The 12,837-nt window shown below is 50.6% G+C and overlaps 1 protein-coding gene across 2 annotated transcripts in view; it reads right to left on the bottom strand.

Moving 5' to 3' along the window:
* Positions 1-12,837, bottom strand: part of LOC115083461 (gastrula zinc finger protein XlCGF57.1-like) — a 389,522-nt gene that overhangs the window by 93,788 nt on the left and 282,897 nt on the right. The gene's annotated exons all lie outside the window — the stretch shown is intronic.

The raw sequence follows: 12,837 nt of genomic DNA on the forward strand, positions 1-12,837 counted from the left end.
GCCAAAGCGAGTCAGGAGCCAGAGAAGCACACGAACAAACAGGAACACTGCAACTGGAACAGGAGCGACCTGGGAACCTCGTTGCAAGGCCTTGGAACAGTGACTGCAGGGCTTAAGTAGCCCTGCAGCATCTGACGTCACCCGAGGGAGGAACCAGGTTTCCCCACGCTTGGCCCTTTAAATTTGGAGCCGGGACGTGCGCGTGCGCCTAGGGGGTGGAGCCAGCCGCGGCGAGACGCCGGCTGCTCCGACGGAGCGGGAGCGTGGGGGCAGAAGAGGGTGCAGGCCCGGGCGAGGTACGCAAGCGTCGGGAGCGCGGTGGCAAGAGTCCCTGGAGGCCCGGGGAGGGCAGAGAGGGCCCGGAAGCCCAACGACGTAGGCGGCGCTCCCGGGGCCGACCCGGGACCACAACAGTACCCCCCCTCCTACGCCCCCTCCCGGGGGGCCGCGGCTTGTCCGGGTGCCCGGAATGGAACTGGCGAAGAAGATCCTTATCCAGGATATGTGAAGAGGGTTCCCAGGAATTCTCCTCTGGGCCATATCCCTCCCACGACAGAAGGTATTCCCACCGATGGCGGCGACAACGGACGTCCAACACCTCTTTCACTGTGTACGTAGCACCCTGGTCAGAGGAGATATCGGTGGGCTCTGGCGGAGGAGCTCGAAATCGAGAGAGAACCAGCGGCTTAAGTAAAGACACATGGAAGACATCATGGATCTTGAGGGTCGAAGGCAGCCGTAACCTATAGGACACTGCCCCAATACGTTCGGCCACCGGGAAGGGTCCAATATAACGAGGCGCCAATCTCATGGAGGGAGTCCGCAATTGAAGGTGTTTGGTGCTTAACCATACTCTAGATCCAGGTAAGAAGACCGGGGCGGGCCGTCGAGATCGATCCGCGTACTCCTTGAAGGGGGCTGCGGTCCTACAAAGCTTCTCCTGGGTGGTGCGCCAGAGGTGGTGGAGCTGGCTGGCCGTCAGTTGCGCCGCTGGAGAAGAGACCTGTACAGACAATGGCAGCGGAGGCTTGGGAACCCTCCCATAAACCATCTGGAAGGGGGGTTGTAACGTAGCGGAATGTTTGTGGCGATTATAAGAAAACTCAGCCCATGGTATGAGGGTGACCCAATTGTCTTGGAGGTCTCCTACAAAGGCTCGAAGGAAGGTTTTCAGAGTGCGGTTTGTCCGTTCCACTTGTCCATTGCTCTGAGGGTGAAATGCTGTGGTAAAATCCAATTGTATCCCGAATTTCCTGCACAGTGCCCTCCAGTATTTGGCTGTGAATTGGGGACCCCGGTCCGAGGTAATATGCGAGGGCAGTCCATGTAGTCGAAAAATATGATGGACGAATAGTTCGGCCAGTTCTGGAGCAGTGGGCAGCTTGGCAAGAGGCACAAAGTGGGCCATTTTCGAAAAACGGTCAACCATGACCCAAATTACGGTTTTACCCTCTGACGGAGGCAGTTCCACGATGAAATCTGTGGATATGTGTGACCACGTTTCCGTGGGAATGGGGAGTGGCTGGAGCAAACCCCAGGGACGACCCGGTAGCGGTTTCTGCTGTGCGCACGTGGGACATGATTGGACATAGTGCTGGACATCCTCCTTGACCCGTGGCCACCAATAGAACTCTGTTAGAAGCTCAAGAGTCCGGGTAATCCCTGGGTGACCAGCCGTCAGAGTGTCGTGCACCCACTCTAGGACCCTCCTTCTCGAACGGGCTGGAACCACCGTCTTCCCAGCCGGTCCAAGTTTTGTGGCCGCCAGTTGAACCTTGGCCGGGTCCAGAATGTATTGGGGAGCTTCTAAGCCATCTTCAACCTCCATGGCGCGGGAGAGGGCATCTGCCCTAACGTTCTTGGCCGCGGATCGGTAATGAAGAGAGAAGTTGAACCGACTAAAAAAGAGAGACCAGCGTGCCTGCCGGGGATTGAGCCTCTGGGCGCGAGACAGGTATTCCAGATTTTTGTGGTCGGTGTAAACTATGATTGGATGTTGAGCTTCCTCCAGCCACTGGCGCCACTCCTCGAAAGCTAACTTGATGGCCAGCAATTCTTTGTCGCCAATCCCGTAATTCCTCTCCGCGGGCGAAAACTTGCAGGAGAAGTAAGAGCATGGCCAGGACTTGCCATTCTTGGAGGTTTGGAGCAGCACAGCCCCCACAGCTATGTTTGAAGCATCCACCTCTATAATGAACTGGCGCTGAGGATCAGGATGTCGGAGGCAAGTGTCCTGCAGAAAAGCCTCCTTGAGATCCTGGAAGGCCTGTACAGCGGTAGGAGGCCACCTTCGCGCATCCGCACCCTTACGTGTGAGGGCTGTCAGAGGAGCCACCAGGCTGGAGTAGTGCGGGACAAACTGGCGGTAGAAATTGGCGAAGCCTAAAAAGCGCTGGATCGCTTTCACTCCCAACGGTTGCGGCCAGTTCTTGATGGCGGTTACTTTATCCGGGTCCATGCGGAAGCCGGTAGAGGAGACGATGTAGCCCAGGAAAGGCAGTGATTCTTGTTCGAATTGGCACTTCTCCAGTTTGGCGTACAACCGGTTCTCCCGTAGTTTCAGCAGAACCTGACGCATGTGTTGACGGTGCGCCGCAAGGTCCTGGGAATATATCAACACGTCGTCTAGATACACAATGACCGAGGTATATAAGAGGTCGCGAAGGACCTCGTTCATCAGATTTTGGAACACTGCCGGGGCGTTACAGAGACCAAATGGCATGACAAGGTACTCGTAGTGACCGTCCCTGGTATTAAAAGCGGTCTTCCACTCATCTCCCGGGCGGATCCGTACGAGATTGTACGCCCCTCTGAGGTCCAGCTTGGTGAATACTCGAGCCCCTTGAAGACGATCCAGGAGCTCCGGGATCAAGGGCAACGGGTAGCGATCACGACGAGTGATTTGGTTCAGACCCCGGTAATCAATACAGGGGCGAAGAGACCCGTCCTTCTTCCCAACAAAAAAAAACCCGGCCCCAGCTGGGGAGTTAGATGGTCTGATAAAACCCCGTTCCAAGTTCTCCTTAATATATGCTGACATAGCCTGAGTCTCTGGCAGGGACAATGGGTAGACCCTCCCACGGGGCGGTGTGGTCCCTGGCAGCAGGTTGATTGCGCAATCGAAGGGTCGATGCTCCGGGAGTAGTTCAGCTTTTTCTTTGGAAAAGACGTCCCTGAAGGCGTGATACTGTGGTGGAACCGTCAAGGGGGTCGTGAGGAGAGGTAGCGTTTGCAAAGGACGAGCGGGAAGACAACGATGGAAGCACGCCGAACCCCAGGACGTAATCTGAAGCGACCCCCAATCTATCACTGGCGAGTGTTCCCTGAGCCAGGGTAGACCCAGGACGACTGGGTGGATAGACTTTTCAAGAATAAGAAAGGAGATCTCCTCCTTATGCAGGGCACCGACCTGAAGCTTCAGTGGACTTGTGCGAGTGGAGATGGTACCCGGAAGTGGAATCCCCTGGATAGAAGAGACACGCACGGGCGGTTCCTGGGACAGGACCCCGAGCTGGAGCTGCTGCACTAGTTCTTGGAGGATGAAATTCCCCCCGGACCCAGAGTCTAGCAGGGCTAAAGTGTCAAATCCTCCTTCGGGAAGACAAAGTCGTACCGGTACGATACATGGGGAGTTGGATGAGATATTGCCTAGAGTCAACTCCCCACTAGACTCTAGGTTCGGGCGTTTCCCGGACGCTCGGTACAGCGGGCCAGGAAATGTCCCTTGCCCCCACAATAGAGACACAGTCCTTGGGTACGACGGCGTTTCCGCTCTTCAGAAGACAGGGGACCTCGTCCCAATTGCATGGGCTCTTCTGCCGAGGCGGTCGTGACTGCAGGCGGGGAAGGCCGGGTACGAGGCGGAGTGGTCCTGCGGATGGTCTGTCCCTGAGCGGGCCGTCGCTCTCGAAAACGGCGTTGTTTACGCCGGTCTACCCGACCGGCCAGCTCGATGAGCTCTTGAAGGTCGTCCGGAAGATCTCGACCTGCGAGCTCATCCTGGAGACGTGGGGAAAGCCCCTCCATAAAAATGCCGTGCAGGCTGTCGGCTCCCCACGCCAATTCTGTGGCAAGAGTCTGGAACTCCATGGCATACTCCTCCAGGGCCCGATTCCCTTGTCTTAACTGAAGCAGTTCTGAGGCGGCCGTGGAGGCTCGAGATGGTTCATCGAAGACTCTACGGAAGGATGTGATGAACTGTACTAAGTTGTTCAGTCGGGAATCCTGGCGTTCCCAGAGGGCCGACGCCCAAGACAAAGGCCTCCCATCCAGGAAGGAGATTATGTACGTCGTTTTGACCCGATCGGAGGGAAATTGTTCTGGCAGCAACTCAAAGCGGATGTAACACTGGTTGAGGAAGCCCCGACACGCCTTGGGATCCCCAGAATACCGGGATGGAGCCGGCATCTGTACGGGAGCGGGGAATCCGGAGCTGGCCTGGGAGGCGGATGCCGCAGCACTGGTGGTCGGAGCCCCTTCTACACGGTCCGCTAGCCGTTGTACGGTTGACATCAGAGTGTCCAAGCAAATCTGTTGCTGCTGTAGCTTCTGGGCGATGCCCGGAATAGCCTTCAGGCCGGCAAGGTCCGCCGGGTCCATGGCCTTGCAATCTGTTGGCTTCGTGGACCCTTGGGCCGATTGGAACCAATGGATGAGCTGCTGTGAGGGTTCGCAGCAGCGGTCCCGACCAGGAGGCGGCAGAGGCAGACTCGAGGATGGCCGGAGAAAAGTACCACGGAGAGCCCTATGCGACCAAGGGCTCAGGAGGATGAATGAAGAGAAGGTGGGACTGGCCTGGTAGTAGAAGGTCTTCGCCCTGGAAGCCGGTACTCCCCGAGAGGAGCTCGTAAGAGTCCGGCCGCTGGGACTTAGGAGAGTCCTCAGAGATGGAGCCTTGAAGGGGTCCTAGCGGGTCGTCGTTCACCAGTCCTGGGTCGAGTGCCAGAGAGCCACCGTCAGCCAATCCGAGTCAGGAACCAGAGAATCAATGTCAGCCAAACCGAGTCAGGAACCAGAGGATCAATGTCAGCCAAAGCGAGTCAGGAACCAGGGAATCAACGTCAGCTAAAGCGAGTCAGGAACCAGAGAATCAATGTCAGCCAAAGCGAGTCAGGAGCCAGAGAAGCACACGAACAAACAGGAACACCGCAACTGGAACAGGAGCGACCTGGGAACCTCGTTGCAAGGCCCTGGGAACAGTGACTGCAGGGCTTAAGTAGCCCTGCAGCGTCTGACGTCACCCGAGGGAGGAACCAGGTTTCCCCGCGCTTGGCCCTTTAAATTTGGAGCCGGGACGCGCGCGTGCGCCTAGGGGGCGGAGCCAGCTGCGGCGAGACGCCGGCTGCTCCGACGGAGCGGGAGCGTGGCGGCAGAAGAGGGTGCAGGCCCGGGCGAGGTGCGCAAGCGTCGGGAGCGCGGTGGCAAGAGGCCCGGGGAGGGCAGAGAGGGCCCGGAAGCCCGACGAGGTAGGCGGCGCTCCCGGGGCCGACCCGGGACTGCAACAGATCCTGGGAGTATGTTAGGTCGGTTCTGTGTCTGTTACCGAGATGAGATATTTTGCTAGCATGTAAGCGTTTGTATCGGTCTTATTTGTTGTGTTTTCTCAAGAGGACATGCATTGGTGGTAAACTGCTGTCTTTTCATAAGTAGGGCTATTGAGCCTGGAAGTAGAAGGAGTTTGAGTTACTGTTACTGAGATGTCACCAGAACCAGAATATCTTTTTTGTAGGGTGAGTTGTATGGGGAATGTCATAATTCTGCTTTACATCCATTATTGTGGGTCAGGGGGGTTCCCGTGGATACAAACTGTACTTTTATATCTAGTCCCGTGACGATCATGGGTCAGTGTGTCATGCATGTGAGAACCTATGGTGAGTTGAGTCACATTCACATTATAAATGTCATAATTAAACGATGTGTGCACGAAAATCCAACCCCCTCCATAACTCCGCCCTCATATGACCAAAGCCCCGCCCCTGCCCCGCCCTGCCGGGCCATGGAAAAATGGTCTTGCTTGAAGCCGGTCCCTGGTGCAAAAAAGGTTGGGGACCACTGAGATAGAGGAATTACTGACATATGGAGAGTGCTAAATCCCACATCACACAATTACACTTTCTTTTCCCACCCGCATCAGTCCTACTCAAGACTTGACTATTTCTTAATTGATAAAGCATTAGTGAGTCAGATTTTAGAAACAGAAATTGGCAATATAACATGGTCCGACCATTCTCCGATATGGTTAAAGCTTCGTCAGCTAGGAGAGGATCATGGGACGCGGTTCTGGCATCTCAACGATCGCTTATTTGATGATAAAGAGTTTATAGAGGAGGTCAGAAAGGCGATCCAGGATTTCTTCAACACCAATGATGATGGGGAGGTGTCTCCGGGTACGTTATGGGAGAGCCTGAAAGTGGTGCTAAGGGGTTTATTTATTTCTCGGGCAGCTTATGTTAAACGAGAAACCACAAAGAGGAGGTTGCAGCTTTTGGAATCTATTGCTGTGCTGGAATTTAGACACAAACAAGACATGGAGGCTCATATCACCCAACAATTAAAAGAGGCATGTAGAGAACTGCATGATTTAGAGCTGGGAAGGGTGGCACACCAACTCGACCTACTCAAACAGCAACATTTCGAGTATGGTAATAAGGCGAGTAAGCAATTGGCAAGGAAATTAAAAGAACAGGAGGCCAAAACACAAATCACAAAAATTCGAAATATTCATGGGCACTATATTAACTCACAGGGGAGAAAGGGGAAAGGTTTAATAAATACTATCGGGAGTTATATGACTCCGATGGGACGATAACCCGACCCAGAGATCTCTCAGTACCTAGGAGACATCCCCCTACCAATGCTGGATGAAAAAGAGTGCGAGCTTTTAGATGGAGCAGTGAAACTTACCGAAACACTACAGGTCATAAAAGAGCTAAGGCCGGGGAAGTCTCCAGGATTGGATGGGTACACAGGGAAATTTTATAAAGTCTTTGGGTCGTTGTTAGCAGCCCCTTTAATGATTTGAGTAAAATGGACGGATATCCCAACAAGCTAACACCGCAGGGATCAGCATCCTGGCGAAACTGGGAAGGGACCACACTCTATGCGGCTCATATCGGCCGATATTGCTCATTAATATAGACCTAAAGATACTAGCCAAAATTTTAGCCAGACGACTGGGTCAGGTAGCTCCGATTTTAATAGCACACGATCAATCAGGGTTCATCCCAGGGAGACTAGCATCAGACAATGTTCGCAGAGTCGTTGAATTAATAGAATATGTACAGCAGAACAACATCCCGACAACACTCCTGTCAGTAGACGCAGAAAAAGCCTTTGACAGAGTTCACTGGCCATACCTCTTCTAAGTACTTACAAAAATGGGGTTGGGTGTTAATTTCAAGACCTGGGTGGCTAAACTGTATGGTCATCCCCAAGCCCGTATCAAGATTAATGGAGCATATTCTCATCCATTTGATATTAAGAGAAGGACTAGGCAAGGGTGTCCCTTGTCACCTCTCTTGTTTGCCCTATCATTAGAACCTTTAGCCGAAAAAGTTTGGCGACACCAGGCCATTCATTGCATCCAAGTGGGGGAGTCTGTATACAAAATCTCTCTCTTTGCGGATGACTTACTGTTCACAGTTACTGAACCCAAGCTGTCCTTAAAGGAACTAGTACAGGAGATCTGAACATTTGGGAGAGTGTCAGGGTTTAAAATGAATGAGGACAAGTCAAAACTGCTGAATATTTCCATGGAAGAGGCCCTTTATGGGGCATTAGCGGCTCAATTACGGCTCAATTACCATTCAAGAAGGCCAAGCAATGGGTAAAATATCTGAGTGTTAAGTTAAGCTCCAACCAAGCACAGTTGTTCGAATTAAACTATGAACCTCTTGTCAAATCAATTCAACAAGATCTTGACTGTTGGGACAAATCAAATATATCATGGATGGGTCGTATAGCGGTAGTAATAATGTCGGTTTTACCAAAATTCTGCTACTTTTTCCAGACGCTTCCAGTTAGGGTTCCTGCCAGGACGCTAAAGCTATGGCAAAGAAAATTGTTTCGCTTTGTATGGAAAAGGAAATCTCCCAGGGTAGCCCGATCAGTTTTATACAAAGATAAATTACATGGGGGCTTCAATTTCCCCAACTTATTAAGGTACTATGTCGCCAATTTACTAGCAGTAGTTGTTAATTGGCATTGTACAGGGCAGTTTAAACCTTGGATAATGATAGAACGGGTGCTGGCGGGAGAACCGCCCTTAACATATAGAATATGGGTGACGCATAAAGTGCGAGGGGTCAGAATGACAACTTTTTCGGCGGTGGTGATGCAAGCTTGGCTGAAATGGAAAGGGAAACTTATAGGAGATAATATCGCCTATCATCATACAGCATTCTTATACAATCTATTATTCCCCCCAGGACTGGATAGGACTTTCATTGGGAGATGGCAATGCAAGGCGCTCACTACACTTAGTTAATTATGGAAAGATCATAAACTTATACCCTTTCAGGAGTTACAGGAAAGATACTCCCTTAATATGTCAGATCACTATGCATAGTCACAACTAGCCCATTTCTTTTCCACACATAGACTAGTCAAGCTGTTGGGTCTGGAGAAGACCCTGTTTGTTAAATTTTGTGAGAATGCTGATAACTTATGGAGACCCATTTCCAGGATTTATGCGTTATTAAATGGGCAGCAGGGAGCTAAACCTACCCATCAACTGAAATGGGAGCTGGACATTGCTGAAACTATGTCTGACAAGGCTTGGGAGAATTGCCATTTACGCATAGGCAGCAGTTCAGTATCCACAACCCTAAAAGAGAATGGCTACAAAGTATTATATCGCTGGTATTTAACGCCAGACCAGCTACATAAGATGTCCCTACGGCCCAATACTCAATGTTGGAGGTTGTGTGGAATGGTTGGTACCTTCTTTCATATGTGGTGGGGGTGTTCCGAAGTGGAACAGACATGGAAGGCAGTCATGGACTATATTCAAACTACACTAAAGATTACAGTAGCAATGAAACCCACGACTTGCCTATTACATGTTGCTCCAGAAGGGGGTACGATTTGGCAAAAATCACTAGTAATGCAAGTGGTGCTAGCAACCTGGTGCGAAATTGCATACTGGTGGAAGAAATCTGAGACACCTGCATTAGGCGATGTGTTTGCCAGATTGGACAAAGTTTATCATCTAAGCCATCTTACGGCTATACACAATGATCAGCTATCTAAATTCCAAAAAATGGGAACCATATTTGACGGGAAAGACCACTATTTAAATGAAAGGGGGTGGGGGGGGGGAAAGTCTGAAAAGCCAACAAAGGCTTTCCAGGAGTCAATCTTTTCAGAGACTGCAATGTTATTATCCCACATTCTCATAATCCACTTAACCCACACTCTTTAACTTCCACTGTTCTGTTTCTCTCAATGACACGCCAGATATGGAGCGGACGGGTTTGACATGTTGGTAAAACGCTGGTGGGGGGGGGAGGAGGGAATGGGTGGGGGGTTATACCAGGGGAACAAGCTATGTGAGTGGAAGAAATTGAGACTACAACAGCATGGTTTACATACATTAGTTTATTGCGTGATGTTGTAACTTAGCGAGTTCACTTATTGCATTATTACACTTTTGCATTTTTGTAATATGTTATGTTCATGTCTGCCCACGGTTTGTTGACAAGAAGATTTCCTGGTCTCTCTATGAATCTTGCTACGATGTACCGTGTTTTACATACAATATGGTATTAATGTATTGCAATGTTATGTATTCAGTTTAAAATCCAATAAAATATAAATAAATAAATTAAAAAAAGATCATGTGAATCGGTTATTTACCCTTTCGAATCATAGAAGGACTAGGGGGCATTCCATGAAGTTAGCAAACAGCACATTTAAAACTAATCGGAGAAAATTCTTTTTCACTCAACGCACAATAAAGCTCTGGAATTTGTTGCCAGAGGATGTGGTTAGTGCAGTTAGTGTAGCTGGGTTCAAAAAAGGTTTGGATGAGTTCTTGGAGAAGTCCATTAATGGCTATTAATCAAGTTTACTTAGGGAATAGCCACTGCTATTAATTGCATCAGTAGCATGGGTTCTTCTTAGTGTTTGGATAATTGCCAGGTTCTTGTAGCCTGGTTTGGCCTCTGTTGGAAACAGGATGCTGGGCTTGATGGACCCTTGGGGACAGATTTTAAAAAAGTACGCCTGCCCGGCACAAACAAGAGTAAGTCGGATTTTAATAGATACGCGTGTAGCCACGCGTATCTTTTAAAATCCGGGGTCGGCGCATGCAAGGCTGCACAAAATAGGCAGCCTGCATGCACCGAACCGCGCAGCCTGCCTCTGTTCCTTCCAAGGCCGCTCCGAAATCGGAGCGGCCTCGGAGGGAACTTTCCTTCCACCCCCCTGCACCTTCCCCTCCCTTTCCCTACCTAACCCACCCCCCCAGCCCTATCTAAACCCCCCCCCCCCCAACCTTTGTTTGAAAAATTACTCCTGCCCAAGGCAGGCATAACTCGCGCGTGCGATTCCCAGGCCCGGGAGCAGTTTCGAAGGCCTCGACCACGCCCCCTGGCTGGAACCTCGACCGCGGCCCTGCCTCCGGATGATGCGCCGCCGCGAACGCCCCCCCAGGAAAGCCCTGGGACTTACGCGCGTCCCGGGGCTTGCGTGTGCCGCTGAGCCTATTCAACATAGGCTCGGCACGCGCAGGGGGAACTTGGGGCAGGTTTTCGGGGGGTATGCGCGTTTCTTATACGTGTACCCCTTTGAAAATCTGCCCCTTGGTCTGACCCAGCATGGCAATTTCATATGTTCTTATGTTCTCCTCATGACAAATCAGATTGCTTCCACTCCAGATCAAAAATAAGAGATCTTTGGGCAAAACTGTGCATGCACAGCACTATGTCCTTGGCCCGGTTGTCAGATCTGAAGCCAAGAGCTCTGTGGGCCCTTTCAATCTTTACCTGGTTAAGATGGCTATCAGTAGACCCTGCTGTGTCAGTCTGTAATGAAAGTATGTAGGAGCATCTCTATAAGCATCAGATTCAGGGACTCCCCTAATCCTTAAATTGCAGCGCCTGGAGCAATTCTCAGTGTCCTCTAACATTTCTGCTAGCACTGCCACTTCAGTTAAGATAAGCTTCTGCGTTCCGAGAGATTATTTAAGGCATCAGCATGGCCTTCAATGATGTGTCAATTTCATCCATGCAGTTACCCAGCACCGTTAAATCCTCGCTTATTTCAGATATGGAGTCAAGCAGCTCTCTTTTGTGCTGCTTACGATCTGACCTGATCTCCAGGAAGCAGCCTCGCAATTCATCTCTAGTTGGGAGATCCGTGAGATCAGAGGCAGGTAAAATAGCTGACATCGCATCGTCCTTAACTGGGCCTTCGGAAGGGTCCGCAGTCACTGCGCTTTCAGGCCTGGGGAGGTTGGCAGTTTGTCAGCTGAACGAAAACTGCTTTTGATCGGCAGTTTTGCATTTGGACACCATCCAGGGAACGTTGTCGGTAATATAACCACAGCAGTCTTAAATTATGCAGGCTTACAATGAGAAAATCAGCATGTAGATATGATCGGGGTTGTGAAGCTCACTGCCTAAACAGCCAATCCTGATTGATTGTTGAAGAGCGTCCCCATTCTGCATTTTTTATCATTCAATCTTAGCTGCCATTCTCCAGGCTTCACTAAATCCCTCCTCGTGCCTTCCAAGACTGCCTCTAGATCCAGGACTTTATCTCCCATACTGTGAGCATTACAGAGCTTGCCAGGATGTTGCTCTTTTTTCCTGTTTTATACCAGTATTTAATGTTTTACTTACCCTCAGGGTTTATTCACCCATCCCGACCATCCTCTCATTGTTTTCCATTCCATGTTTATGCTGATGACTCCCAGATTTACCTCTCTACCCCAGGAATCGAGTCCCAAATCTCAGCTTCTTGTCTGACATTGCTGCCTGGATGTCCCTCACCACCTGAAACTCAACGTGGCCCAGACAGAGCTCCTTATCTTTCCCACCAAACCCACGGCCCCTCTTCCTCCCTTCTCCTGAATTACTTTGGAGAATGCTGTAATCCTCCCAGTCCCCTCAGCCCATAACCATGGAGTCATCTTCCACTCCTCTCTGTCCTTCTGTAAACACATCCAAAGTACTGTAAAATGAGCCATTTCTTTCTCCTTAACATCACAAAATCTGTCCCTTCCTTTCTGAACCAGTACCAGAACCCCTATCCACTCTCTCATCTCCTCCTGCTTATACCTCTGCAACCTGCTCCTCACAGGTCTCCCAGTGATCCCTCTCTCTCCCCTACAATCCATCCAAAATTCAGCTGCATGACTCCTCTCTCTCCATGGTCACTACACCCAGATAACCCCTCTTCTCAAGTCACTACATTGGCTTCCTATCCATTCCCACTTACAGTTCAAGCTCCTCTTACTCACTTACAAGAGCCTTCACTCTGCAGCTCCTCGCTGCCTCTTTCCTCTTATCTCTCCCTGTACCCTCCTCGTGCACTCCCCTCATCATGTGAGTCCCTCCTATCTGTGCCCTTCTCCTCTCCCCCCGATTCCTGATTTTCCTCCTGACTGCACCGTGTGCTTGGAATAGACTTCCTGAGCTGCCGCGTCCTGCTCCCTCTCTTACCTGATTTATATCCTGTCTGAAATCCCACCTCATTGAGGCTGCTTTTAAATCTTAGACCTGATATCTCCCTTACAGCCTCATTCATCTTTAACCATTTTCTTAATAAAAGAAATTCCTCAAGGCTCTTTTGCCCTGTCTGGTTGTCTTGATTAGATTGTAAGCTCTACTGAGC

Source organism: Rhinatrema bivittatum, chromosome 2, assembly GCF_901001135.1.
Source record: "Rhinatrema bivittatum chromosome 2, aRhiBiv1.1, whole genome shotgun sequence".
NCBI lineage: Eukaryota > Metazoa > Chordata > Amphibia > Gymnophiona > Rhinatrematidae > Rhinatrema > Rhinatrema bivittatum.